This window comes from Rhinatrema bivittatum, chromosome 8 (genome assembly GCF_901001135.1).
Source record: "Rhinatrema bivittatum chromosome 8, aRhiBiv1.1, whole genome shotgun sequence".
Classification (NCBI taxonomy): Eukaryota; Metazoa; Chordata; class Amphibia; order Gymnophiona; family Rhinatrematidae; genus Rhinatrema; species Rhinatrema bivittatum.
The window spans coordinates 116,521,526-116,547,851 of record NC_042622.1 but is presented as its reverse complement, the minus strand read 5'-3'; the positions used below and the strand labels follow the sequence as shown (position 1 = coordinate 116,547,851).

The 26,326-nt window shown below is 41.0% G+C and overlaps 1 protein-coding gene across 4 annotated transcripts in view; it reads right to left on the bottom strand.

The window, feature by feature from the left end:
- Positions 1-26,326, bottom strand: part of DENND1A (DENN domain containing 1A) — a 1,620,172-nt gene that overhangs the window by 319,022 nt on the left and 1,274,824 nt on the right. The window lies entirely within an intron of this gene.

Below are 26,326 nucleotides of genomic sequence, written 5' to 3'. Positions count from 1 at the left end.
AAAATCAACACAAATATTGAGATAAATCCTTTCAGGAAGTTTCCATTTCATTATTAGAAGCTAACCTATGCCCACTAAAAGGAGGAATAAAAACTGAAGGTCTAGTAATTCTGACACACTTCTTTACAGACTAATCAAATCTAGCTTACTAACAAATTCGGTCCCAAATAATGTAAAATAAAATAGCCAAGTAAAGTGAATGAGTCTGGGAATTCGTACAAGGCTACAGAGTCATTCCCCTCCACATTAGTGGCTCAAATCTGGTTCAGCAGGGCAGCAGTCCCAAGTCATTACTATCTGAAGATCTATCTGAAATAAATTGGCGAAATTATCATCACTAAAAAGAACTTAACCATTACAAATTCAGCACTAATTGCCACAATTATTGGTAGTCTCAGTAGTGATACCAAAGATTACATAAGCATGAAAACCAAATTAACCTCTTATCTATATAAGTGGTTTCTCCAAGGTTGAGACAGTGCAGGATAGTATGAGGAATATGTACTAACACTATCCATACTGTTCCTGTTCTATATATAAATGAAGAACTTCAATATCCAGTGCTGTCAAATCTGGAGCACTAAATTCATTGGGCAAAAAACAGCAATCACATAACAGTCACAAAACCACACACACACTCAAAGTTGCTCTCTTTTAGAAAGCATTAGTAAAGATAATCCTTGTGGGTGGCTAAAATTGTTCAACCATAGAAAACAGGCTTATCAGGCTATATAAAGTGCCTTTCAGGGAGAAGCATCAAATCAGCAATTTTACTCAACATTTGAAATCTGAAAAGTTATCTAGGGCAAAATAATCTGATTCTGCATTTATTTTATAACCATAAAATATGATCTAAAGTATTGATTATCAATAGTTTGTTTTACCTTACATCGAATATTGCATTTGTAATGACAGTCAAAATTGACCTATTCAAGTGATTCTAAGAAAAATGCTGGGAGGGCAATAATGAGCCTCCCTGCAGGCCTTGTAGTCCCATGGGTGCTTTGTGCTCAAGGGATTGCAAGCTCATTTTAAAATCTTATCAGTATGCAGAACATAAGTACACAGGCACTTTGAGCCTGTTTTGAACAGAGGAAAAGCCCAGACTAAATATATTTAATGTATAAGGAACTTCGTTTTCAGGTTTTATTTTATTTCCAGGAATTTATCAGTGTTTATTATATCAGTAGAAAGAAAGGACTCTCCACTAATTTTCTCCTATTTCTGTTATAAAGAAACACTGATAAATTCCTGGGAAAAATAAAATAAAAACTGAAAATGAAGCTCTCTATTCATGCATTAAAAAAGGCAGAAATACGACAAAATGACTGCTAGCATGGTTAAATGGGGAGGTGACAGAGGCTATTAAAGGAGTGGAGGAGTAGCCTAGTGGTTAGTGTAGCAGGTTACAAACCAGGGTTCAAATCTCACTGCCACTCCTTGTGACCTTGGGCAATCACTTTACCCTCTGTTACCTCAGGTACAAACTTAAAGGTGAATGCTAAAAGCTGATGAGCGCATTATTTAGGGGATGCGCAAATAAGTCAGGCTCGCATGCGCTGAGCAGATTTTAAAAGCCAGCAAGATAGATGTGTATCTTACCACAATGTGAACATCTAAAAAATTTTCTAAAAGGGACAGGGCGTGAACATGGTCTGGGTGGGGCGTGGGCATTTCGGGACGTGAACCAGAGGATGTGCACATAAATACTTTCGTGATCCACCGTGCGCCGTGGCCCTCTGCCGCATAACTTTACTTCTACTATAAATGACGTGTAAGTTAAAAAAAATAAAGAGAGAGTCACCCAACTCCCAGTAAAATCTGACTCAAACTAGAAGTTGGCCTCTTCAAAACCGACCATCTCCAAATCCTCTTAGTTTACGCTCCACCAGGTCTTCTCGACACAGATGCTTCCCCCATCGTAGAAATAATTGCAAAACACATGAATCTGGACTCCCCTGCCTTGATCCTAGGAGACTTCAACCTCCATGTCGACAAACCCACACTCTCAACCAACTGTGAGGCCTTGCTCTCCACACTTACAGCCATGGGCTTCCAGCAGATCATCAACAAGCCCACCCATAAAGCTGGCCACACCCTGGACCTCATTTTCATAAACTCAGGCATCACGCACTCATCTCCCCCGCTGTATGCACACTGGTCCCTTGGTTGGACCACTCAGTAATCTCCTTCTCAATAACAGAAACCTATAACACACACCCCCTCCAATCCTCATTTCTCTACAGAAGAGCTTGCTCCACCGATGACCTCAGCAACCACCTGGCTAATGAACTTCCACACATAAACCTTTCAGACCCCAACTCAGCCCTAGCATCATGGAGCAATATCACAGAGAAAATAGCAAACAAATTATGTCCTCTGTCAACAAAAAAACTCAACCCAAAAGCCCCAAAGAGACAACCTTGGTTCACAAATGACCTTCGAAAACTCAAACAAAACCTCAGAAAGAAAACAAATGGCGCAAAACACCTTGCCCCAGCACACTATCCGCGTACAAATCCGCCCTCCACCACTACAGGAACTCTACTTTAAGGTCGAAAAGGGATTTCTATGCCCACAAGATTCATCATCTCGTCTACGACGCAAAGCCCTTTTCTCCTATGTATCTGAACTTACTCAACCCAACACACTCTCTATGCCTCTCGACCAAGCACAATCCAAAGTTGATGAACTGGCCATGTTTTCCAAAGCAAAATTTCCAGTCTTTTAACCCTCTTGCCCCCTACCACCACCTCACCTATCAGCTCCTACCACCTCCTAAATAAAATAATTTCTCTGGAATCGTTTGAACCCACCACTGCCCTAGAGATTCAATCTCTACTAAAGAAGATGAAACCTTCCTCCCATCCCCTCTATCAAAGCCCATCAAAACTTCTCCTCCTAATACCTGAAACCATCGCCAAACCACTGGCAGATATCATAAACTGTTCTTTAACACAGGGAATTTTCCCAGATGCCCTAAAACTTGCTTCCCTCAAACCCCTCCTAAAGAAACCGGATCTGGGTCCTAACAATCCAAACAACTTTCGCCCTATCTCTAACCTTCCATTTGTAGCCAAGATTATGGAAAAACAAGTTAATTCACAACTCTCTGATTACCTCGAAGATCACAATATACTGTATCCCACCCAATACGGGTTCCGCAAGGCATTAAGTACTGAATCCTTACTCCTTTCGCTAACAGACCACCTCATCATGGGCTTGGACAAAGGACAATCTTTTTTTACTAATTCTCCTTGACCTGTCGGCGGCCTTCGACACGGTTAATCACTCCATCCTCCTCAACCGTCTATCGGACATTGGAATAACAGGCACAGCATTCACATGGTTCAAAACATTCCTCTGTAACAGAGGTTACAAAGTCAAAATCAATAATAAAGAATCCCCTCGCTTCAATTCTTCACTAGGAGTTCCTTAAGGTTCCTCCCTGTCCCCAACTCTCTTCAACATTTACCTCCTTCCTCTTTGCCAGCTCTTAACTAACCTTCAACTAAAACATTTCCTATATGCTGATGACGTACAAATCTTGATCCCCATCAAAGAATCTATCTCTAAAACACATAAACACTGGGAAAACTGCCTCCAAGAGATCAACCGACTTCTCACAAACCTAAACCTGATACTAAACTCTGCTAAGACCGAACTCCTTCTCATCTCCCCGGAAAACAGGACTACCCCACAAAGTGCACCAGCCAACACCATTGTTAACCAAGCAAGAGATCTAGGAGTAGTAATAGACAACCACCTGAATTTAAAAACATTCATTAACAACACAACCAAGAACTGCTTCTATAAGCTGCAGGTTCTAAAACGAATTATTTATTTATTTATTTATTTAACATTTTTTATATACCGAGGTTCTGGTAACAATGTTACCAATCACTTCGGTTTACATATAACTTTGGGATGACATAACACAAGTGTCTTACATAGAACAAGGAAATGAAGAACTGGGTGAATAATTAATTAAATTAAATTAAAATTGCATAAAACATTAAGAGAAACAACATTTTAAATTACTGAAATCTAACATACCTCTCCTCCACTTTCAAGACTTCAGAACAGTCCTCCAAGCCGTAATATTCTCCAAGACAGATTATTGCAATTCTATCTTGCTAGGTCTCCCTTCCTCATCCATCAAACCTCTTCAGATGCTCCAGAATGCGGCAGCCAGAATCCTGACAAACTCCAGAAGAAGAGACCACATCTCCCCTATTCTCAGAAATTTACACTGGCTACCAATACACTTCAGAATCCTACACAAGTCCATCACCATCATCCATAAAACCATCCACTCCCAAGCCCCCCTTGACCTCCAAATCCCCCTCAGACTTCACACTTCATCAAGACCAATCAGAGAGGCCTACAAAGGTTCCTTGCTTGTTCCCCCATCTAAATCCACTCACCATCATGCTTTCAGAAATCAGGCCTTTTCCACAGTGGGACCATATCTATGGAACACCTTACCCCCTGATCTCAGACTAGAACATTGTTTACTAACTTTTAGAAAAAGGCTTAAAACTTGGCTAATTAAACAAGCCTTTCCCCGATTCTGACTCTCCACAACAACAACAACTATTAAGAAAATCTATTAAGAGACCTTGTAGCACTAAGTAAACAGTTTTTTACTATAAAATTACTATAAGTTACTCCTACTCTTGTTTCATTCCTACTCCAGTTCCAACTACCCTGTTTTATTGTAACTTTTGTTCCTTTCCACTTGTTATTTGCTTAAGGTTATTACACCCACCTGTTACATGCAAACCGGCATCATATGATTGGGACATTCCACATCAAGTGGACCAGTTTTTAAAATCGTCCCCACTCGACCATCTCTGATTTTGCTGAAAATTTATAAGGATGTACATGTATGTTTGAAACGAGGTTCTGTAAAGTTTTAGGGCCAGATATCAAATACTTGGGGCACTGTTGCCCTTTCACTGGAGGTCCCACCAAGCCCGCGGCTTCAGCTACGAGGATTTTGCAAACTTTGGCACATAGCCATTATAGAAATATAGTGGCTATGATGCTGAAATTGGACATACTAGCTCAACTTTTGCTGGTGAACACGAAAAAATTAGTACCAGCAATCACAAAACAACATGTCGGTCTTAATTTAGTGTCAAAGTGGCTTAAAAATCACGCGACATGACATTTAAGCCATACTTTGACCAAGTATAACTCAAAACCAAAAACCACTAGTAACTGGTGCTTTACCCTGTATACCAAACAGCTACATGACTTTGCATTGCTGCAATATCAGGGTCAAAGCATATGTATTTGTGGAGATATTCACACCCACATATGATGAAAAACGTTTAATGATCAAATCTGACCTATTTTCAAGGTCAAATATCTCAAAAGGGTACCCCTAAAATCTATTTATTTGATATCAGTGGAAAGAGCAAATTTTTCTCTACAAGGATCATCATTTTCTTTTTTGGAGTCTCTCAGTTTAAGAAAAGAAAAATGCCACTGAACATGGCGTTTTTTAATCATATGCAATGAATGGTAACTGCACTATTTAAACCCTTGCGTTGGTCCATGGTGGTTATACCACTACCAATTCCCTAAGAATTGGTATTATAATCCTATTAAGAATTGTAATAATGCCAAGTCTTTTGAGAATTGGCAGCCCCATCGCCTAGGGGCCTCGCCCGATAGCCGTGCAAGGCCAGCCACGGGCGGTCTCTTTATCGCAGGTTCCGAAGCCTCAGGAGCCTCCCATTCCCACAGGATAAGGAGCTTAAGCATGGGGTGGAAGGGAAAGGCCGAGGCCGGAGCCCGGAGCCCTCCCAGAACCGGGTTCATATCCTTAGGGAGCGAGGCCATGAGATTATCCACGGAGGGACTCTCCAGACCCAGCTCCTGCAAAACAAAAGGGAGGAGGGGCTCTAATTCCTCCTTACGAAAAAGACGGAGGGCTCTAGGGTCATCCCCTTCTGGGGGGGGGCATCCGCCGAATCCGAGGAAGCAGCGGGGTCCAAGGACACGGGAGACCACCGGGGGGGGGGGGGGGGGGAGGAGCACCCCCGGGACCACCTGCACCAGTCCCTGGGGCTCCGCGGCCGGTCCAGTGGTCAACGGCGCTGAGTGAGGGATTTTTGGTGGGGGGGGCAAGGGGGGGGCTTTTGTCCAGCTCATGCAGGCTAGCTAGATAAGATTTGTGCATGAGGAGGACAAAATCCGCTGAAAAAGGGACGCTGGATTTGGCGGGGGGGGGGGAGAGGGAAGGTCAGGACCCCCCTCCTGGGCACTTTATGGCTTGGGAACCAACAAAAGATACCCAATATTAGGCTTGGGATCCTAGGCTTAAGACACCCACCCTCAGGCTTCGGAACCTGCGATAAAGAGACCGCCCGTGGCTGGCCTTGCACGGCTATCGGGCGTGGCCCCTAGGCGATGGGGCTGCCAATTCTCAAAAGACTTGGCATTATTACAATTCTTAATAGGATTATAATACCAATTCTTAGGGAATTGGTAGTGGTATAACCACCATGGACCAACGCAAGGGTTTAAATAGTACAGTTACCATTCATTGCATATGATTAAAAAAACGCCATGTTCAGTGGCATTTTTCTTTTCTTAAACTGAGAGACTCCAAAAAAGAAAATGATGATCCTTGTAGAGAAAAATTTGCTCTTTCCACTGATATCAAAATAAATAGATTTTAGGGGTACCCTTTTTGAGATATTTGACCTTGAAAATAGGTCAGATTTGATCATTAAACGTTTTTCATCATATGTGGGTGTGAATATCTCCACAAATACATATGCTTTGACCCTGATATTGCAGCAATGCAAAGTCATGTAGCTGTTTGGTATACAGGGTAAAGCACCAGTTACTAGTGGTTTTTGGTTTTGAGTTATACTTGGTCAAAGTATGGCTTAAATGTCATGTCGCGTGATTTTTAAGCCACTTTGACACTAAATTAAGACCGACATGTTGTTTTGTGATTGCTGGTACTAATTTTTTCGTGTTCACCAGCAAAAGTTGAGCTAGTATGTCCAATTTCAGCATCATAGCCACTATATTTCTATAATGGCTATGTGCCAAAGTTTGCAAAATCCTCGTAGCTGAAGCCGCGGGCTTGGTGGGACCTCCAGTGAAAGGGCAACAGTGCCCCAAGTATTTGATATCTGGCCCTAAAACTTTACAGAACCTCGTTTCAAACATACATGTACATCCTTATAAATTTTCAGCAAAATCAGAGATGGTCGAGTGGGGACCACTGGTCCACTTGACATGGAATGACCCGATTGTATCATGAATGCCGGTATAGAAAAGCTTTAAATAAATAAATAAGAAATAAATAAATGTGAGGACTACCATCCTGCTTGTCCTGTGAGAAAAGGCCTTTCAACTTTATCAAATGCCTTTTTGGCATCTAGGCTGACTAAGACTCCATCCTTATTACTCACATTTGTGGCCTGGAGCACCAGGATTGTCTTAAGCAGATTAGTATTGGAAAGTCTACACTTTATGAATCCTGCTTGATCAGCATGGACTAAAGCCTGGACTGCTCCAGTCTACGAGATAGAACTGCAGCCAAGATCTTAATTTCCTGATTTAATAGAGATGTAGGTTGATATAAGAACATAAGAAATTGCCATGCTGAGTCAGACCAAGGGTCCATCAAGCCCAGCATTCTGTTTCCAACAGAGGCCAAACCAGGCCACAAGAACCTGGCAATTACCCAAACACTAAGAAGATCCCATGCTACTGATGCAATTAATAGCAGCATTCCCATGCTTAGGAAGAAGCACAACAGTTGCCAAATTATGGCCCGTCTCAAAGTCCCCCTGCCCACATGCTGTACTAAACATGTTATTCAGAGGGGTGAGAATATGATCATCTAACAGTTTATACAGTTCTGGGCGAAATCCATCCAGCCTAGGTGAGTTCGCAAGAGTCAAACCTCAGATCACCCTGAGAATTTCCTGGTCACTAATAGGGGAGCTTAATCTCACTGCTGATTCCTGGTCTAATTGTGGAATTGACAAGCCTGAAAAAAAAAGAAGGATGGTCTGGCTCAGCCCTATCTCCTGCACAGTACAAATTTTTATAAAAGGACTGAAAAGCACTTAAAATGAAGGGAGCAGTCATATAAGTTTGAGAACTGATAACTAGCTGGTCGCCGCATCTCAAAAAAGTTATAATTGCGATGGTGAAGGTACAGAAAAGGGCTACCAAAATGATAAGGGGAATGGAACAGCTCCCCTAAGAGGAAAGACTAAAGAGGTTAGGACTTTTCAGCTTGGAGAAGAGACGGCTGAGGGGGGATATGATAGAGGTGTTTAAAATCATGAGAGGTCTAGAATGGGTAGAATTGAATCGGTTATTTACGCTTTCGGATAATAGAAAGACTAGGGGGCACTCCATGAAGTTAGCATGTGGCACATTTAAAACTAATCAAAGAAAATTATTTTTCACTCAACACACAATTAAACTCTGGAATTTGTTGCCAGAGGATGTAGTTAGTGCAGTTAGTATAGCTGTGTTTAAAAAAGGATTGGATAAGTTCTTGAAGGAGAAGTCCATTACCTGCTATTAAGTTGACTTAGAAAATAGCCACTACTATTACTAGCAGCAGGAACATGGGATAGACTTAGTTTTTGGGTACTTGCCAGGTTCTTATGGCCTGGATTGGCCACTGTTGGAAACAGGATGCTGGGCTTGATGGACCCTTGGTCTGACCCAGTATGGCATGTTCTTATGATTATTCTTTTTTGGAGAATGAGAATCCTTTACCATCCTTGCCAGCATCTTCCCTGATTTTTGACCCCATTGATACAATCTGTATTTATAATACATCATTGAATTTTGTGCTTTTTCTGTTAGGAGCTCATCCAGTTCATATCGAGCTCCTTGTAAGCATTCTTTGGACCGGCCTAGCAACTGCTGCACATGAATGCATTTTTTTCTGTTCTACTCTTTATTAATTTTAAACAAAATAACAAAGCGGCCACTTTGTCATGAAATATGGTTAAGGCAAATACAAAAAAAGAAATCCAAATTAATTCAACGAAGTGAAAAAGTAATTGTTCAATATTATAATTATTAGTCTTAATCCTTTAAACCCTTAATCTTGGGGGCAGAGTTCCTGCAAATTAAAGGAGAATCAGGAAAATAATAACACAAAAGTAAAAGGTGACCTGTAGAACTGGACTTTCTTACGAGACTCTTAACCGCTGCCTACTTGCAACGACAATTTTTTCGCCTCAATAAAGCTTTTGAGTTGTTCAGGTTGGGAAAAAATGTATCTATTACTTTCAAATTTCACAACGCATTTGCATGGAAACCTAAGATTGAAAGAGGCTCCCACTGCCAATGCTTCTTGTTTTAATGCAAGAAAGGTTTTTTCTTCTCAGTTGTGTTGTTTTAGTTAAGTTCGGGAATATTCTTACATTAGATCCCATAAAAGCAACCTTAATTTTTCTGAAATAGGCACGCATTATTATTCCAAGATCATTTTCGTTGAATAACGAAATCAATAAAGTAGATCTTTCTACCACTTCATATGTCAACGTTTCAAGGAAAACTGTTAGATTTTCTAACACATTCTGAGTCACTTGAATCTGTTGATCACCACGGCTAGGCAGAAAATATATCTTTTCCTGGGGTGGAGTTTGTTCAATAGGAATTTCTAATACTTCAAGGAAATATCGTTTAATTGTTAACCTGGGAATTTCTCCAACTACCCTGGGGAAGTTTAATAGCCTCAAGTTCAAATGCCTCAATTTGTTTTCTAAATTTTCAATTTTCCTGTTCATGACATTACAGTCTTGTATAATTGTTGCCTGGACTTGTTTAGTTTGATTGATCTCAGTCTCTAAGTTTTGTATTTTCTCAGTCATTTCTTGTTTAGATCCTTGAAAGTTTTTATTCAATGTTTCCAATTGCAGAGAAACTGTACTTATTTTCCCAGAACAAACTTCAAATGCCTTAACCAAGGCTGACGATAGACTCCATAAGGAATCTAATGTCACAACCTCCAGTTTCAGCATGGCTAAAACTGAAGCTACTTCGGTGGAAAGAGGGCATGGCACAGACCTCTCACCTCTTCCACTGGTCTGGTCTCCTCCTCTATCCAGATCCGACATTCCGAAGGAGCTCTCTCTGATATTCCTGGAGGTCTGCGCCGGGTCATCCATCACAGCAGCTCCCTTGAGTTGGTAATCCTGATCTTCCACTTCGGGGCGCATGAATGCATTTTAACGCAGCTATAATTTTTGTTAATTCCAAAAATTTGGCATTTTGGTCTCTCTCCTGGTAGCCTGGTATGCCAAAATGTGACCCCTTCAACACCACTTTGGCAGAGTTCCAATAAACAATTGGGTTTACATCACACGAATACATAAATTCACCAAATTCCTGCCATCAGTCTCTGAGATAAGATGTAAAGGCTTTATCATGGAATATCCAGGGGGACATCTTCCAGTAGCCTGGACCATACTACCCCAGCACATGGTCAGAAAAAGAGATATCACCCATATAACTCTGAGATGGCTTACTGAAAAAATGTTCATCTATCAAGATATAACCAATGTGTGTATAGATATTATGAACTTGTAAGTAGTAGGTAAATTCTGCATTCTCTGTATGTAATGTTCTCCAAGCGTCAATCAGCTGAAGTTCCCTGAAGAGATATCCTACACCCAATTCAATTTTCTTTTCTTTTGGGGTCTTAGAAGGTACAATGGATGATTTTAATGATACTGTAAGTTACAAATGACTAGTAATAGGTCTGAAATTTCAGTTTTTAGTTCTTTCTAGTTCTACTACATCTTCCAGGTTCACTGTGATTTTATTCAGTTCATCCGAATCATCAACCTTGAAAACTTACTCCAGAATGGGTATCTCACCAACATCCTCATTAGTAAACCCTGAAGCAAAGAATTAATTTAGACTTTACACAATGGCCTTATCTTCCCTAAGTGCCCCTTTAACCCTTCGATCATTTAACAGCCCAAATGGCTCCCTCGCAGTCTTCCTGCTTTGGATATACTTAAAAATGTTTTTATTATGAGGTTTTTGCTTCTATGGCCAAATTCTTTTCAAATTCCCTCTTAGCATGTCTTATCAATGTTTTACATTTAACTTGCCAATGCTTAAGCTTTTTCTTATTTTCTTCAGATGGATTCTTCTTCCAATTTTTAAAGGAAGCTCATTTAGCTAAAACAGCTTCACCTTGCCTTTTAACCATGCCAGCAATCATTTGGCTTTCCTTCCACCTTTCTTAATGGGTAGAATATATCTGGACTGTGCTACTAAGATGGTATTTTTAAACAATGCCTACGCCTGTTGTACACTCTTAATCTTTGTAGCTGAACCTTTCAGGTTTTTTTTTTCTAAATATTTTCCTCATTTTATCAAAGATTCCCTTTTGAAAGTTTAATGATAGAGCTGTAGATTTATATATTGTCCCCCTTACAGTTATTAATTCAAATTTGTTCATGTTATGATCACTATTGCCAAGAGGCCCCACACCACTGTAACCTCTATCACCAAGTTCCATGTTCCATTAAGAATTAGATCTAAAAAAAGTCCCCTCTCATCTGTTTGTGATCATATTGCTCCATGAAACAGTCAATTATTCCATCCAGGAACTTTCTTTCTCTAGCATGTCCTGATGCTATATTTATCCATTCAATACTGGGGTAAATGAAATCTCCCATTATTACTGCAATGCCAAATTGGTTAAGGTCCCTAATTTTTCTTAGCATTTTATTGCCCCTCTTATTATTTCGGCTAGGTGGATGGTAGAATACTCTTATTGGTATACTCTTCCCCAACACATATGGGATCTTTTGCAGGATCTTTATCCTGTTGCACTGTATGCCATTCTGGACATAATGCGCCACCCCTCACTAAGTTGATCCACTCTATTATTGCGATATAATTTGTACCCTGGTATAGTACTGTCCCATTGATTATCCTCCTTCCACCAGGTCTCTGAGATGCCAATTACATCTATATTATCATTCATTGCTATAGACTCTCCCATCTAATTTCTTAGACTTCTGGCTTAGCATATGCACATTTCAAAGTGTGTTTTTTGTTTGTATTTACAACCTGCTTTTCAGTAGACAGGGATAAATTGGAATATTTTGCTCAGGTGAATCCTTACTTATAGGATATATCATGTGATATACCCTTAGTGAATGAACCCTCCCCCCAAGATAGTGTAACCTGGGCACCTTACCAGTAAGCCCTGGGATCATACATAATTAGGGGAAGGATCCATTCATTTGGCAGCCCTCCCATTGCGGGACTATAATGGGGCAGTCTTAGTTAAAGATTTGAGAGGAAGGTTGCAGTTTTTCCTGTATTACATTTTGGACCTACCAAGAGCCTTTGAAACCATCTGAGATCCTCCAGAGTATGTCTGAGCATTCCTGCTGTGCTCTCCATCAGAGGTACAGAGGGCATCCAGGGATTTTGGACTCTGGACTTTTTCGTGGTAGGAGCCCTGCTGAACACCTGAGCCGTTCTGAGACACAGGAATTGGGGAACTCTGTGTTGATGTTGCCTAAGGATATGGGAAAACCTGCCCATCTGAGGTGGTGACCCGTTGCAGGTGTATCCGGTATTATTTACTTTTTTGGGACAGAAGAAATGTTTGTTTCCAAGATCTGGGAGGAAGTGTTTTCTGCCCCAGTTCCTATATCAGTGAACCGGTGAAACCTGCAGTTCCATCAAGGATCCCTTCTACCAGGGATCAGATCAATATCCAGTACATCTAACTGTAAGAAATCATCTTTAATAAACAAAACCTTGGAGAGATAATTTTGCTCTCTGTGCAGAGACAGATTTTTGCCATCTGGGAAGGCTTTCCCGCCTACTCAGGGAGCCCAAACCAAAGGGGATCACTGCTCAGTCTAATCCAGGAGAGTGGCTGGATTCCTGGCCTTGTTAAGAGACTCTTGCACAGATAGAGGACATAGAACTTGTAAATCAAGAGAGAGAAATAGAGCTGGAAAGTCACACTTATTGTGCCACAAACTCAGAATTATTTACAGTAAAGTATTTTATTTTTGGATACTAAGCCAGTGTTCCCTGTGTCTTATTTGGGCACTCAGTGCACAGCATACAGCATCTAGGAATTCACCTCACCCAGGGAATTCAGGAGAGAAAGTCAGTCACCCCACACTGAGATCTGAGACGACTCCTTCCTTCCCCCAGTCAGTGAATCCACACCTTGGGAGATAAGGGAGACAGAAGAGCTAGCCAGGGTTCCTGCCCTGAAGAGTATAAATAACTTTATGACCCCAACTATGCAGGACATGAATGCCAGGTTGGGGGTTACAATTGCTAACTGGCTTTATTCATTTAAGTCAAAAGCCAAGTGGTTCACTAGGATTATTGACCCTAAGATTCTTCCCTCTCTTCTGGTTATTTCCACTATCCAGCTAAAGCACAGCAGTTCCACACTGGGAATTAAGTTGGATCCTGCACTTATCTTTGCATGTCAGATCTTGAAACTTTTGCAGCACAGACTTTTTCTTAAAATCCCTTACTTATATACTCACTCATCTTAAAAAGTTTAGATTATTTAATTTTCTATACAATGGTCTCTCTAAATTTAACTAAAAAAAACTTTAGACAGCTCCAAATAATGCAGCTAAACTAATTTTTGGGAAAAATAAATTTGACCAAGTTACTCTCCTTTTATAGGACTTTCACTGGCCACCCATCTTGTGCCATATGCAGTTCAAAATGGGGAACTCCCCTATATCTAGCATAAGAACATGCCATACTGGGTCAGACCAAGGGTCCATCAAGCCCAGCATCCTGTTTCCAACAGTGGCCAATCCAGGCCATAAGAACCTGGCAAGTACCCAAAAACTAAGTCTATCCCATGTTCCTGCTGCTAGTAATAGCAGTGGCTATTTTCTAAGTCAACTTAATTAATAGCAGGTAATGGACTTCTCCTCCAAGAATTTATCCAATCCTTTTTTAAACACAGCTACACTAAGGGGCGGATTTTAAATGCCCTGCGCACGTAAATCCGAGCGGATTTACGTGCGCGTAAGTCCCGGGGTTTTTTTAAAGGGGCGGGAGGGGGCATGTCGGGGGCGTGGCCGAATGACGCAGCGTTTCGGGGGCGTGACGCGACGTTTTGGGGCGGCGACGCGGGCGTGGTTTCGGCCCAGGGGCATTCCGGGGGCGTGGCCACAGCCTCCGGACCAGCCCCCGGGACCGGAACACGGAGTGGGGCAGCCAGCCGACGCACGCAGATTTACGTCTGCTTTTCGCAGGCGTAAATCGTGGAATAAAGGTAAGGGGGGGGGGGTTTAGATAGGGCCGGGGGTGGGTGGGTTAGGTAGGGGAAGGTGGGGGAAGGGCGAAGGAAAGTTCCCTCCGAGGCCGCTCCAAAATCGAAGCGGCCTCTGAGGGAACAGGCAGCGTGCGCTGGGCTCGGCGCGCGCAGGTTGCACAAATGTGCACCCCCTTGTGCGCGCCGACCCCTGATTTTATAAGATACGCGCGGCTACGCGTGTATCTTATAAAAATCCAGCGTACTTTTGTTTGCGCCTGGCGCGCAAACAAAAGTACGCGATTGCGCAATTTTTAAAAATCTACCCTAAACTGCACTAACCACATCCTCTGGCAACAAATTCCAGAGTTTAATTGTGTGTTGAGTGAAAAAGAACTTTCTCTGATTAGTTTTAAATGTGCCATATGCTAACTTCATGGCGTGCCCCCTAATCTTTCTATTATCCAAAAGAGTAAATAACTGATTCACATTAACCCGTTCTAGACCTCCTCTTTTTCCATATCAACCTGCAACAATGTTAAGTTCTTTACAATCAGAATTAGTCAGATTACCATCTCCCAAAGAAATTTGTCTAGAATGAATATACAAAATGAGCTTTTCTTATTTAGCTCCCTATCTCTGGAGCACCCTACCATTATCTCGGCATGCAGAAAAATAATTTTGTAAATTCAGGAAGGATCTTAAGACCTGGCTTTTTTCTAGAGCTTTTGTCATTATATAGTCCATTAGGACTAGCTTTTCTTTTTGATCCAGGAATGCTTTTATGTGTAATTTATCCTGAATTTTTTTATGGTTCTAGCCTTAATTTCAGTTTTTAAATGCATTTTGTCTTAACTTCAGTTTTGTGTTTATATTGTTATTCCATTTTACATCGTTTTGTAACTTTTCTATTGTTTAAAGTTATTGTTTTATTATTGCACATATTAGTTGCAAAGTAAGGCAATCCATCAAATCCAATAAACTAAACTTACATTTTAAATATTATTTTTCTGATATCTTGTACATGCAGAGTTTTGGCTGCCCAGCATCAAGCAGTAATTAACTATTTATTTAAAAACAAGTTCCCAGGAAGTTGTCTAATTAACATGAAAGGAAAGCACACAATTGGTGACAGCTATCAACTGACAGAATACATATTTTTGGAAGAACTGTTTGTTCCCAGAATACTGATTTCTCTACCTGGGAAGTAAAAAAAAAAAAAAAAAATCAACTGTCTAGATTGCTTTTTATTTCTAGGTTTTGGAACAGAATCATAAATGATTTATTTTTTTTTGTATTATATTTTTCAATGTTTAATATTCTAAGAGACTGGTAATATTACAAAAATTGATAGTAAATGTCCTGAAATGTCTTGATGTTTCAAGCTACTTAGGGGCCGATGCAATACAATGTGCTCAGCCGAGTGCACTGTATAACCCGCAGTCAGACGTGGGTTGAATAGGCGCTAATCAATCCCCTAATGCAATAAGGGGTTTAGCGCATATTCAACGTGCGTCCAACGCAGAGTGAATCTAATAGCGCTCATCACATGCTTGCTGAACTGTGACCTCTGAAAATGAGAAAGAGAATCATCGATCTCATTCTGGATATCTGGTACATGGCAAGCTTGCATGGAGATGTTCAATCTAAGGCAGGCAGACACAAATTCTCTAAGGAGCTCTACCACTACAGGACATTTGGTGGACTATATATTTATCGCAGTTACCACTGCAGAGTTATTTCATCAGAACATTACCCCCCTATTAACTCAAGTTGTTGCTCCAGACATGCAACACAACCATAATAGGGAACAGCTGTCATGGTCTGCTCCGCCAAAGATGGAGGAAAAGTGTGGAGGCTAAGCAAAGGCATACCTTGAGAAGCCGGGTGGAGCTGCTGTATTCCATCTAAGCAGCTGCTATTCTTTGCGGTTTGAGTCCTTGGGTGCAGGCGGCCACCAGAATTCTACGTGAGAGCAGATACCGGAACTGGCTGAAGACCAGGATTGCAGGAGGAAGAAGCAGCACAGCTGAAGGCCAGGTCCAGGAATACGGCCAGACAACAGGATAACACAGAGCAAACTCAGTATTGACTGATGGACCAGCAAAGGTGTGGGATGTTGGAGCTTCTTATATACCGCTGTCTATTTGAGCCCTCCTAATGCTGGTCCAATAGGAAGCCTCCAGAGGCAGGTCTCCCTAACTTTGCTTCATTTGATATTTACTAGAGGATGGCTCCATTTCCAGATCCTCCAGTCTTGAAGATCCAGGGCCGCAGGATCGATCTCCACTGCCCCTGACAGAATACCCCCTCCTCTCAACACCCTCTCTTCTGGGGCACTCAATCTTGGCTTTTCTGGGTGTTTCTGGTAAAATTTGGCTACCAGTTCTTTTGCGTGGACTTTTGAGTTGGTTCCCAACTGCAGTCCTGAGGGTCATACCCTTTCTAGTCCACCAAATAGTGCAGGCATCCTCTGAAAACCCTGATTTCTAGAATCTGGTAGTCAATAAACTCTTGATATCCTTTCACCATGAATGCTGCTGGGGATGGGGTTGGGGGGGTGGGGGGCGTCTTCCTGGGAAGGGACTGAGTTTATAAAGCTTCTAAAGGGCCATGTGGAACACTGGGTGAATACATTTATTGCTCTTTTTGTGCCTTGTGGAGACCCAGACCTTGCCCTCTATTGCAAATTCTTAGCCCATTCCAATTCATGTTGTATTTGCACATATAATTCTGTTAAAGCTTCCATTATACTACCAAAGGGACCCTAGCTTGCGGAATCTCCCCTGAGTGGAAATGGGGATGGATACCATAACTTGCAAAGACTAAGGATGTTTTACTCACAGAGTGCTCAGAGTTATTATACACAAACTCTGCCATGGTGAGCATGTGCACCTAGTTCATCTGATGAAAGCTGCAGAAACAGTATAGATACTGCTCTACAGTCTGATTTAGGTATTCTATCTATTCATCAGCTTGCAGGTAATATGCTAATGACAAATGAAGTTGGACATCCAGGAATTTAGTTATATCATACCAGAAACATGCAACAAACTGGGAGCCATGGTCTGAGACAATATGTAATGGCAGACCATGGAGATGAACTACTTAAGGAATTAGCACATCTGTTGTTTCGTGGGAAGACCTGTAGTAGGTATAAATGGGCCATCTTAGTAAATGAATCCATCACTACCAGAATCATGGTCTTCCCTTGTGAAGGTGGCAGATTGACAATAAAGTCCATTGACACCCATTCCCATGATCTTTAAGGTACTGATAATGGCACAAGTATTCTATAAGGACAGTGACGTGGCTCCTTATTCTGGGTGCATACATCACAAGAAGTGATATATTATAAGGTAGTTGTGGGTTTGATCTGCCGACCCCCAGGTGATGGACAGGAGTTCTGTAGGGAGAGCAATTTTACCTGTGAGGAACTGGTAGCTATAGTGGTAGCTGTAGTGTTGCTACTTTCTCAGATACTGTAGGTTGGGTTATACCCAGCCAGGCTCCCCATTGGCTATGGTTAAACCCTCTCTGTTTACCCAGCTGTTTTTAAATGTTAGCCAGCAGAAATTGCTGGCACAATGTCTCCTGAGCTTCCATTGCTGGGTCTGATCTAAGCTGCACCAAGGTACTGTGATGTGGATTTCTCGCTTCAGTTTATCCATTAAGGGGATACTGCATCTTCTTGAATCCTTTGGCTGTTCCCTAAAAAAAAAGTCAGGAAGCACATGTTTTGTTTCTTCCTTTTGTTTTCTGCATTAAAGAACACTGACTGAAAGTGCAACTATTGTGTGTTTTGTTAGATCCTTTCTACTTGGTGGCTCACAGGCTGCCTCTGTGAATATTGATGCTCATCTTCTATTTCGGGCTCGCCACATCCCAGCATGGAGAAATTTCCCAACACACTTCATCGCTGCCGGTGATACACATGGCAAGACACTGCCATTGATTCCTTTGCGGCGTGACGCTGACTTCTGTGCGACGTGGCCTCCTTAGGTGTGCGTGCGTGTCTCTGGCCAGGATTTAAAGGGACTGCAGTGGGAACCTCCCCCCGCAGCCCCTATCGATGATGTCAATCTAAGACCCTATAAGAGGGCAGTGCTGCAGCCACAACTCGCCTCAGCAAGTTGCTCCAGCATTTGCATCTGTCTTCAGTTCCTGCATCCTTGTGTTCATCTCTTCAGTGTCTTCCTCGTTGCCCTCCTGTTCTACTCCTCGCCTACCTTCCCTGCCTATCTGTCCCGCCTTTCCTTCAGATGAATACTCAGTATTAGCCTTGGCCTGATCTCAGACATGCTTGACCTTCATCTGCCACTGACAACAGCCTGCCTCTGGATATTCTTGACTGTTGCCTGCCACTGACCTCAGCTTATCCCCGGATATACTTGGCCTCTGTTTTTGTCAACCCAGCTACTTCTATGAATTTCTATGCCATCAGCAGATGGTCCCAAATCCCAAAGGCTCAACACAAGGGGAACAAGGGCTGGTAGAGGCGAAGCTTTGTCTGGGTCCACCTCTGACGTTGGAAACCTTCAGGGTTCCTCCCTATAGGTTGCGTCAACCCTACCTCGGCCAAAGGTCCAATGAATGCAACAAGATCCTGAGAATGTTTTCACTTTTTCTGGCAGGAGCTGCAAAATCTTTTTTGTTTTTTTTTAACACCCGTAGAGAGGAAGAAAATTCTAGTCAGTTAAAGCTCAGTTGTGCCAAGAGTTTCCCCCTTCCCACCCTCCCGACACACACCTTTTTTTGTACTTTTTTCTTTTGTGCAGTCAGCCTTTATATTCCTAGAGAGTGGACCATACCCTTAAACAACTGATGTGGGAATTCCAGCTCAGGTGCTGAGTAAGCCTAAGACTTTAAACCTACAAGGGAACTGCTGAAATTAAAGGCAGACATTTTTTCTCTCCATAATCATGTCTGCAGTAGATCAGATTCAATATCTAGTACAATAAGTGCACACTCTTCAAATGCAAGTCTAAGAACTAGAGCTGAAGAATCAGAAGTCCCCGGTTGGAACCCAGTCTTGGGGAGCAATAATAGACAACTGCAACCATGATCCCACTTCCTAGGCCTAATGCTTCCACTAGGAAAACTAGGCCATTGCCTGCAGAACCCAAATTTTAGGGGTGGCATAAACCTACCAGTATGAGGGGTGCTGTGCCAGAGCCACTACCACCAAAGACGGGAGTTCTGTGCTGGAGATACTGCTGCCAATAGGAGTAAATGCTGTGCTAGAGGTAAGTTGGGGAAATGTGATCAACTCACTTATCGTACACCCCTTTCCAGATCATTTATAAATATATTAAAAAGCACCGATCCAAGTACAGATCCCTGAGGCACGCCACTGTTTACCTTTTTCCACTGAGAAAACTGACCATTTAATCCTACTTTCTGTTTTCTGTCTTTTAACCAGTTTGTAATCCACAAAAGGACATCACCTCCTATCCCATGACTTTAGTTTTCTTAGAAGCCTTTCAAACACTTTCTGAAAATCCAAATACATTACATCTACTGGTTCATTTTATCCATGTTTATTAACTGCTTAAAAAAATGTAGACAATTTGTGAGGCAAGACTTCCATGCTAGCTGCGTCCCACTAAATTATATTGTTCTGATTGGCTTTGATCAATTATTTCTTTTATTATATTCTTTCCTTTTGCATATTCTTGTAATTCTTTTGTAATTGTGGACTTGCATTATGAATTGGCAAATACAATATTTCTCTTTTCATTCTTCTTAATTATTTTGCTTTTCTTTTTGTAAATGTAAATACAAAGAAAAAGTTAAAAATTTGATTCTGCTTGAAGCTGCTAATAAAAATTAATAATCTTATCATTTATTTATATTAATATGGAAGACAAATTTCTCTATTGGTTCAGTTTGTAAAGAATGCAATTAAATATTTTCAACCTCATTACATGAAAAATAAAAAAAAATACAACTCTTATTTTTGAATATCATGTACAAAACATCATAAAACATGAAAAATCCCCCAAAACATCTAGTCTAAATCTATTTGGATCTCCAAGAAAGTTTTATCCAGTTACCTTAATTCAAAACATACAATGGGATGAAAGAGATACGATTATATGTTCATAGGAAAACATCAAACACCCGGCCACATGGGAGCTAATGGCACAAGTTATGACTCAGTAAAGGAGGATCATCAATCAGGGTATTAAAAATTGTGAAACCTTATCTGACAAGGGTAGCCATTTTCCCCATAGGGAAGCTACAGTTACCAGAGCTGTTGTAAACCGAGGAGACATCCCAACCTTATACAACAGTTTATTAGTCAATGAAACTTAAAACTTAAAATCACTATGAGGTGACAAGACTATTTTCAGCATCCTTCAGGCTTCACATCCGAGACTTTACCACTAATCTAAAAGAATAAGTAGAGGAACCCTATCTGCTTTAGCATGTTACTTATTTATATACATTTGATGTTCCACATTGGGCTCAAGGCAGATTACAACAAATTTAAATGAACAGAGACATTTGAACAACTTACAATCAGAATCAGAAATTACAATTAGAAAGGCACTGGGAACTGGTATAGAGAACCCATTTTATTATTCTTCCCCTTATAAATCTACCCCCATCAGATGTATATTATTCATAAAACCAGTGAAACCTGAGTAAGGGGCAATAGTAACATGATAAAAATACCATTGATAAATCAAAACACACAGTTTTTAAAAATACATATACTTTTTTATTTTTTTTACATTCAACTCAATATTGAAAAACTTGAAAATAAAATAACCAAAGTTCCTTAATGATTGCGACGTCTAGTTGTACATAATTTAATATTCAGTATTCTGTGCAACTACACTATCATTAAGTGGCAGGCCAAATTCTCATATAATTGGAACAGAATGTTTCATGTGCTGACCTAGTGAAATATCCATCATGTGCTGTATTTGCAAATTACTACTGTAGCTATGCATATATTTATCAAGTCAAATCATTAAATACAGATCATTTTCCTAATTTTTGGATACTGGCTACTACCAGACTACAGTGGTGCGTTCCTTATCCTTGTGAATCAACCTAATGATCGTTGCTGTACATTCCATTCACTGTGCAAACACGACTACCAAAAAAAATATCAGAGTACAGTTAAGGCTCAGTCTAGTATTCAAAGGAACTCTGATACAGAGAGTTCTAGTGCAGTGAAAGTTCTGAAAGAATTCTTGTATATAAGTGTTTCAAACAAATTCTTATGCAGTAGATTATTAAGAGTACATTGGCTATAAATAGGGACCTTCATTTTTGGTTTGAATTTATTTTCCACAGGAATTAATCAGAGATTATTATGACAAGAACAAAAATAGAAGAAAATCGGTGGAAAAAATTGCATTATTTTTCTGGGTAGATATCAGTTTCTTTTGGTGGACAGAAAACAGGACAGTAAAAAAATATTAAGCTGATTCTTCCATCCATTCACTCAGCATCATCCCCATCTCTACCCCAATCCCCTGCCTAGCATGTCCCCCTCCCCCAATGAGAATCTCCCTTTCTTCTCTCCTATTCCCCCCTTCCTCCTGTAGCCAAACATCTCCCTCTCTGTTTCCCACTATAACATTCATCTTTACTGGCGGTGGCTCCGGGCTTCTCTCTCCTTCACCAACATGTTTGCTTTGGCTCCCACACTCTACAATGGTTGCTCAGGCAGCGATCCTGAAAGTGCTGAAGTGTGGGCAGGGTCCACTTCAAACACTGCATTAGCAGCACCAGACAGCAGGCACTTTGGCTGCTTTGGAGGGGGGAGGCGGGACTTGAAACATTGCATCAGCAGCACTGAAGGCTGGGTGTTTTGGTGGAAGGGTACGGGATGTGAAACACACTTGCATCAGTGGTGGCTGGAGGCCTTGAAACGCCACATCTGCAGCTGTGGAGCTGCTCTTTATTCTGCATAAAATTAGAATAAAAATCGGTTAAACCGAGTATCACCTTTGGAAAAATCTGGGAATTTATGAGTGAAAATTGGTTTAAACTGAAAGAAGAACTCTAGCTATAGATTGGGCTCCATCTTTTTGTCCTCCTTGAAAAGACTGTATAATTTTTAAAAATTCTGATTCTATTTTTCTGGAAAAGCCTATCCACTGATATATAAATAATGAACTGTCAGTCACTAAAAGGGGCTGATTCAAAAGAAATGCCCATTGAGACAGACACAGATGTTATGAAGTACTCAGTGAGTGAATTATATTTGAATCATGTTAAAATCCTAACCGGTACCTATAAAACACAAGTGAATAAGGGGTTGATGTTAAAAGAAGCGAGTGCGGCCTACATGTGCGCGTGCTACCCAGCGCACGCATATGTAGGTCCGATTTTATAACATGCGCACGCCTCGGAGGGAACTTCCCTACCCCCCCACCCCACCTTCCCTTCCCCTACCTCCCCCGCCCTTTCCTCCCTACCTTTGATGACTTCTTTTTTTTAATTTCAAAATTTACTTCAGCCCTGGGGCTGAAGTAAGTTGCATGCGCCGGCCGACTGCCGGCATGCGATCTCTGACCCCGCCCCCACCCTGTCCCTGCCCCGGACCGTCCCTGCCCCCTCCCCTTTTTGCAAGCTCTGGGACTTGCACACGCAACTGGGCCTTTTTAAAATAGGCCCGGCGCATGTAAGGCCGGTTGAGCCTCTGGATTTACGCGTGTAACCTTTTGAAAATCCGGCCCTATATATTTATTGCATGCAATTATATGCTGTATGTGAGATTTTCTAAACTGTACAGGTAACCAAACTATTTGTAAGAAAAAAACTTGGCTTCTTGTGAAAAATTCTGCTTTATCAGTTTCGCTCCTGTTGGGCTAGTAAATGATTTCATATATTTGGTAAATATATTATTTATATTCCACTTTTTTCAGGCAGTTGAAAGCAGATTACATTCAGGCACTATAAGTGTTTCCCTATCCCCAGAAGGCGTACAATCAAGGAGGGTAATTTTCAAAACTGCTTGCGTATGCCCATATGTGCATGTATATGGGCAATAGTAATTTAATACTGTATTTTATGATATGCACAGTTTATAAAATGTGAGCACATATGAACGTACAAATGGTTGCATATGTCAAAATCATGAGTTGCGTAACTTCAGACTTAACCAGATAAATAATTTATCCAGCTAAGTAGCAGCATGTAGCTGGATAAGTTAAAAAAGAATTATCTGGCTAAATAGGCCTGCTGCTATATAATTGGATAAACCAGAATATAGCCAGATAAGTGCTGCAACCTATCTGGATAAGTTCAAATTTATCTAAGTAGCAGCAAAGGCGTTACTAAATAGGAAAAGTCCAACTTAAGAGGGACATTCATCAAAATGCGTTATGTGATAACGCCATAACACCTGCGATAGTAATGGTATAGATTTCGTGAATGCAAATTTTTCTTAGGGACAGGATTAATGAAAATGAAGGGTGTTTTCACACTGATAGCATACCGCACGATATTACCGGAAATAACTACACCTTTTTTCATGGTGTTAAGCTGGGGGGGGGGGGGGGGGGGGGGAGGGGGAAGAGAGAGAGAGAGAAAGAGCCTCTGGGGAGGCCTTCACAGTATTCAATTATTTATATCACTATAGGAGGGCCAGGTAATAACTCAAGATGAAGTTTTGGTAGTGGTTTAGGAGCCAGTTTTACATGTAGAATGAGAAGTATGAATAGCACAGTACACCTCAGCGAAGATATTTATTTATTTATTTATTTTTAACTTTTCTATACCGATGCTCCTGTACAGGATACATATCGCACCGGTTTACATGGAACTGAAAACAGTCGCCGGGAGGCGTATACAATGAAACATAGGAACAAAGAACGTTCGGGGATATGATGTCATTTGGAGTGAGGAAAGTCTCACAAAGATGAGAATTCTCCAATGTTCTCTCAGCCTAGCTTGATAGAGCCCATCAAGCGAGGGTGGGGCATGTCTATGATAATTCCCCTATGAGGAATTATCATAGACACGCCCCTTTTTCTTATCGCAGGCGTTATCCATGCAAAATTATAGCATTTTGACGAATCTAGTGGTTAGCTGGATAAGTGATCTAATTGCATGTTTGAACTCTGAATTATAAATGAATAAGCAAAAATATTGTACGCACATTATTTAGGCACATTTTCCCCCATAAATTGGCTTTTACATGTGTAAGACAGAAGAATTTATACATTGCATGCAGCAATGAAATTACCAATTTTACTGATTAGTCTACCAGTTCAATTAGTTCAACAGCAGCTCACAAAGACCCCCCTGACTCTTCAGCCTGAAGTTCCCCCATTTCACCCAGACCTCTCAATCAGTTTTTCACTTTTGAGATGTTTACGATGATATACACCAAATACTGAGCTGGAATAAATATACACAAATAAAAGACATGTTCATCACTTTCTCAGATTTTAAAATAGCAATTTATGGGTGTAAATGTTGGCCCCAACCCCGAATGCCCTGACATGCCTCTTTTTTTACATTTGCACATTTACCCATGGACCCTGATTTATGCACATATTTTTCAGTTTTGAAAATACCATATACTTGCACATGCACCTTTTTACACACATACACGATAATTTTTACACGCACATCTTTTAAAAATTCACATCTAAATTTGTACCCAAGGCAATGGAGGGTGACGTGACTTGCCCAAGGAGTGGCAACAGGATTTGAATCTTGGCCCATTGCTCTAACCATTAGGTTTTGGTGGCTTTCTATTTACTTGTCTAGTATGCATATCTATATAACATATTACTACTTCTTCTCGTGTTCATCCACCAGTCATATTTCTTTCTACTGATGAGCACATTTCAGCGCTTGTGAGTTGGCCTCAGCAAGGTCCTGCATCATGAAGAAACTGTCCTCAAGCAATGGACAGATAAGTGGTGTTGCATGCTCTGACTCTTGCTACAATGGCAGGTCTCAAGTCTGATAAGGTTTACTCATTTTCCCTGGTTGACTCTTGACCTGCCATCTTGGGTACAGAGAAGATTTAAAGCCTTTCAGGTGGCCCATTACTCCTCTGCAGGAAACTGCTTGGTTGCTCTGATGTCCATGTGAATCTCAGCAGCAAGATCTAAAAGTCACAATTGCAACATCTCCTTGTGGGCCGGTCATGGATATAGTGTTAATCACTTTTGCTGTAATAAAGAAGCTCCTGCATAATTTCAGGTGGGTCTTTTTGCCATGGCATGACTACAGAAAGAATGTCTAGTATCCTTTGTTTTGCTGCTTTCTTTCTGTTTGGCTGACTTTTTGGATGTCTGGCAGTGCTATTCTACAGCGAGTCCATAATTTCATTTTAACTATAGAATTACTTCTGGAATAGCTGAGATAAAGAAAGAAGGTATTTCTGAAAGATTCAAAGAGACATGAATAGATTTTTACTACAAAACTGCAGTAGACAAACCCTTTTATTTGAAAGTTATTTCTGTGAAGCAATACATACATCAGCAGAAGTGAGGCTGAGAAAAATGAAATGTGGGTCATTACACAAGTTATCAACATAATGCCTCTGTATCACTCCATGGTGAGACTGCACCTTGAATACTGTGTACAATTCTGGTCGCCGCATCTCAAAAAAGATACAGTTGCGATGGAGAAGGTACAGAGAAGGGCAACTAAAATGATAAAGGGGATGGAACAGCTCCCCTATGAGGAAAAGCTGACGAGGTTAGGGCTGTTCAGCTTGGAGAAGAGACGGCTGAGGGGGGATATGATAGAGGGCTTTAAGATCATGAGAGGTCTTGAACGAGTAGATGTGACTCGGTTATTTACACTTTCAGATAATAGAAGGACTAGAGGGCATTCTATGAAGTTAGCAAGTAGCACATTTAAGACTAATTGGAGAAAATTCTTTTTCACTCAGTGCACAATTAAGCTCTGGAATTTGTTGCCAGAGGATATGGTTAGTACAGTTAGTGTAGCTGGGTTCAAAAAAAGTGTGGATAAGTTCTTGGAGGAGAAGTCCATTAACTGCTATTAATCAAGTTTACTTAGGGAATGGTCACTGCTATTAATTGCATTAGTAGC